Here is a 5,000-nt window from a genome sequence, read left to right as displayed (position 1 = left end):
TCGCTATGGACCGGGACGATGCGGTGCAAACACGCGCGACGCGTAAACGCGAACGTCGTTGTTGTTGTCGATGTCGTTGCGTAAAGACTCGTACGCGCGCACGCGCTACGGAGAGACACGGTACGGCGGTGAGAATTTATTTGTGCGACAAAATCATCGTATAGACGTGACTACGTTCAAAAGAAACATAATCGAACATATATTCGAACGGATCGCTCGGCGCTAGGCTTCGCGAAACCGTCAAAAGCACGCGCGACAGAGAAGCGGCGCGACGACCGGAGTCGTCGCGGTCGCCGCTCGTCACGCGAACAGTGTGGCTTTTTGTTTTTATGCAGCCGGCCCTCAGACAGGAGTGGTCCTGGATATTTCTCCACGGACCGCAATGTGCGTTCGAAATGTCGATGTTCAAATGTGTCCTGCAGTTCACACTATGACGCGCAGTTAACTGCGTTCTTCATCGACCCGCGAGCCAAGTGATCCACCGTTCAGGGTAATCGTTTTGTGTTTTTGGTATGAGAAAATATAAAAGGTGCGAAAAAATTTAAAAAAAAAAACCCAAAACATAAATTCGACACAAAATCCTTCAATCGAGCGTCAAATAAATATCTTGCGTTTTAATATTATATATGTCAATAGGCGAGAAGACGCTAATAAAAGCGTCCGCACACATATTATCGCGAATCGACGAGAGAGAATCTCTTCTCTCTCGGATTCGATTTTAATTGTGTATCATTCACGTGTTTTTTTTTTCGTTTTTTGCGTTGCCGCACAAAACAAAAAAACGTTAATGATCCTTCCGCAGGTTCCCCTACGGAAACCTTGTTACGACTTTTACTTCCTCTAAATGATCAAGTTTGGTCAACTTCCCAGCAACGCCGACGGCCGTGAGGCCACCGCGTGTCGGTCCGAAGACCTCACTAAATCATTCAATCGGTAGTAGCGACGGGCGGTGTGTACAAAGGGCAGGGACGTAATCAACGCGAGCTTATGACTCGCGCTTACTAGGAATTCCTCGTTTATGGGGGATAATTGCAAACCCCAATCCCCAGCACGAAGGAGTTTCAACGGGTTGCCCGGGCCTCTAGGCCAGGGAGAACATGTTGATTCCTTCAGTGTAGCGCGCGTGCGGCCCAGGACATCTAAGGGCATCACAGACCTGTTATTGCTCAATCTCGTGCGGCTCGAAGCCGCCGGTCCCTCTAAGAAGAATTTTAATACGTCGCCAGTGAGTTGCGCTCCCCGAGAGTCGCGCACACCTTGAATGACGACGCCTATTTAGCAGGCTAGAGTCTCGTTCGTTACCGGAATTAACCAGACAAATCGCTCCACCAACTAAGAACGGCCATGCACCACCACCCACCGAATCAAGAAAGAGCTGTTAATCTGTCAATCCTTCCGGTGTCCGGGCCTGGTGAGATTTCCCGTGTTGAGTCAAATTAAGCCGCAGGCTCCACTCCTGGTGGTGCCCTTCCGTCAATTCCTTTAAGTTTCAGCTTTGCAACCATACTCCCCCCGGAGTCCAAAATCTTTGGTTTCCCGGAAGCTGCCCGCCGAGCCATTGTAGTAACGTCGGCGGATCGCTAGATGACATATTTACGGTTAGAACTAGGGCGGTATCTAATCGCCTTCGAACCTCTAACTTTCGTTCTTGATTGATGAAAACACCTTTGGCAAATGCTTTCGCTGATGTTCGTCTTGCGACGATCCAAGAATTTCACCTCTAACGTCGCAATACGAATGCCCCCAGTTATCCCTATTAATCATTACCTCGGAGTTCTGAAAACCAACAAAATAGAACCGAGATCATATTCTATTATTCCATGCACGAAATATTCAAGCGGCATTTTGAGCCCGCTTTGAGCACTCTAATTTGTTCAAAGTAAAATTGTCGGCCCACCTCGACACTCACTGAAGAGCACCGCGATAGGATTTTGATATTGAACCGGCGTTTTACCGCCGGCTCACCGACGATATGCTCCGCAGACGTGTCAGTATCACCGCGGATGCGGTGCACCGACAGCGCGGCGCACAAATGCAACTACGAGCTTTTTAACCGCAACAATTTTAGTATACGCTATTGGAGCTGGAATTACCGCGGCTGCTGGCACCAGACTTGCCCTCCAATTGTTCCTCGTTAAAATATTTAAAGTGTACTCATTCCGATTACGAGGCCTCGTAAGAGTCCCGTATCGTTATTTTTCGTCACTACCTCCCCGTGCCGGGAGTGGGTAATTTGCGCGCCTGCTGCCTTCCTTGGATGTGGTAGCCGTTTCTCAGGCTCCCTCTCCGGAATCGAACCCTGATTCCCCGTTACCCGTGACAACCATGGTAGTCGCAGAAACTACCATCGAAAGTTGATAAGGCAGACATTTGAAAGATGCGTCGCCGGTACTGGACCGTGCGATCGGCAAAAGTTATCCAGATTCATCAAAATTAACGACTTCGGACGCTAGGCCCTCCGCCGATTGGTTTTGATCTAATAAAAGCACTCATCCCATCACTGGTCAGAGTTCTGATTGCATGTATTAGCTCTAGAATTACCACAGTTATCCAAGTAACTGAGTAAGATCTAAGGAACCAAAACTGATATATTGAGCCATTCGCGGTATCGCCTTAATACGGCTTGCACTGAGACATGCATGGCTTAATCTTTGAGACAAGCATATAACTACTGGCAGGATCAACCAGGGAGCTGCTTACGCAAACGACTCGCCTACACCGCGAAACGCGGCTTCGGCGGGCCGTAGCTCGGCGGCGTCGAGACGCGCTCGCGCGCGTTACTCGACACGCGTGAACGTAACGCGTCGAATTTTCAAACGACGCGACGTTCGCGCTTCAATTCGATAGACAGACTCTGACCGGTCTACGAGCGGCCGTCCCGTCACGATCTCGCAACGAGGTGATGTACAACGATGCTCGACCACTGTGAGGGACATAAAACTGCATCAAACACGACCGCGATCTCTCGCGTATCGATATTTTGACAGTTTGAAAATTGAACATTCATCTAAACGCAACTTCTCAATTTTTATTTAATACGTTATTGTAACATATTAAAACTCGGCTGGCATTACACGCACTAGATACGATCAACGCCCGGAGCTTGAGGGACAAATTCCAACACGACGCTGCGCACACCGTTTCGACGATGGGCGCGTATGCGTCCTCTTTTATACATTTTTCCATAAACGGTCGCCGTAGCGACCGCGCACGTGTCGAACACGCTCGGCGCCCTGCGTTGAGGTGTGCCTTGAAGCGTATTCTTTTACAATCACAGATAACACCGGCGAGACAGTCGCAAGCAAATCTTGAGCGATTTTTGCTAATGTCACCATCCGGTCTGCGAACGCGGTGAATATAATATACAATGTAAATTGTAACTATATATATATATATATCATTTAACGATGATGCGTGATTTACTACAAGTGAGGATATCCTCTAGCAACCGAAACTCTGTCCGTCCGCGTGTGTGCGCATTTTAAATAAATAATATTTTATAAATACTATTAATAAATACACAACACACAAGCAAAACCAACAAAAGTCCGATGTGACGATATTTCTCTCTCGACACAAAACGCACATCAACGTGAACCGTACGGCGCAGTGCGCTCGACGGTTTCGCTCCACATATATACCGAGAGCAATTATCCACGTCGGCATTGGAACGGGCGCGGCGCGCGACCGCCGAATGTTTCTCGTAGAGCGTTGAGAGTCACTTTTCATTTTATTATTGATGTGTACATATTATGTAATGTAAATAAATTAATTAATGCATGTGTGTATGTGTGCAATTTTTTTGGTTTATTATTTTTATTATTATATAATATTGTTTATTTATATTTTATTAATATTGTTATTATTTTTATAGATATTAGTTAGTGAACTAAATTCATTGGTGGGATATTTATTAGCGATATAAAAGCGATTTAAAATAATATTAAATGAAATAATAAATAATAATATACTTATATGTATACATAGCACCGGTCGGGTTTCTAGTACAACGCAGGCCGTCGTCGGCCGTTCGAGTCGCTGAGTGCATTAATGTTTCTCGTTGAGCGTTGAGAGTCACTTTTCATTTTATTATTGATGTGTACATAATATTATGTGTAATGTAAATAAAAAAAATAGTAAATGCATGTGTGTATGTGTGCAATTTTTTTGGTTTATTATTTTTATTATTATATAATATTGTTTATTTATATTTTATTATTATTATTATTATAGATATTAGTTAGTGAATTAAATTCATTGGTGGGATATTTATTAGCGATTTAAAATAATATTAAATGAAATAATAAATAATAATATACTTAGTTACGTACACACATAGCACCGGTCGGGTTTCTAGTACAACGTGCGCGCGCGCACCGGAGGCCGTCGTCGGTCGTTCGATGCACTGAGCGCTTTAATGTTTCTCGTACAAGGTCCCTCTAATGTTTCATTGTCAATTGAAGTAAAATATGATCGTGAATCGTTATCATTACCTAGTGATATTATTATTTTATTTATTATTTTCACTAGAATCATTCGTAGGATATTTATTAGCGATATAAAAGATAGATTTAAAATAATATTAAATGAAATAATAAATAATAATAATATACTTATATGTATACATAGCACCGGTCGGGTTTCTAGTACAACGCTGGCCGTCGTCGGCCGTTCGAGTCGCTGAGTGCATTAATGTTTCTCGTAGAGCGTTGAGAGTCACTTTTCATTTTATTATTGATGTGTACATATTATGTAATGTAAATAAATAAATTAATGCATGTGTGCGTGTGTGTGTGTGCAATTTCTTTTGTTTATTATTTTTATTATTATACAATATTATTTATATTTTATTAATATTGTTATTATTTTTATAGATATTAGTTAGTGAACTAAATTCATTGGTGGGATATTTATTAGCGATATAAAAGATAGATTTAAAATAATATTAAATGAAATAATAAATAATAATAATATACTTATATGTATACATAGCACCGGTC

General features: G+C 42.8%; 2 non-coding genes across 2 annotated transcripts; both read right to left on the bottom strand.

The window, feature by feature from the left end:
* Positions 1–336: 336 nt before the first annotated feature.
* LOC125058949 lies at positions 337–493 on the bottom strand. Its single transcript, XR_007118562.1, has one exon. It is a non-coding gene; the product is annotated as a 5.8S ribosomal RNA (ribosomal RNA).
* Positions 494–785: 292 nt separating this feature from the next.
* LOC125058964 lies at positions 786–2,691 on the bottom strand. The gene has a single exon (XR_007118576.1). It is a non-coding gene; the product is annotated as a small subunit ribosomal RNA (ribosomal RNA).
* Between the last annotated feature and the right edge of the window lie 2,309 nt (positions 2,692–5,000).

Source organism: Pieris napi, chromosome 18 (assembly GCF_905475465.1).
Source record: "Pieris napi chromosome 18, ilPieNapi1.2, whole genome shotgun sequence".
Taxonomy (NCBI): domain Eukaryota; kingdom Metazoa; phylum Arthropoda; class Insecta; order Lepidoptera; family Pieridae; genus Pieris; species Pieris napi.
Note: the sequence above shows the minus strand (reverse complement) of the source record. Positions and strands in the feature narration are given on the sequence as shown.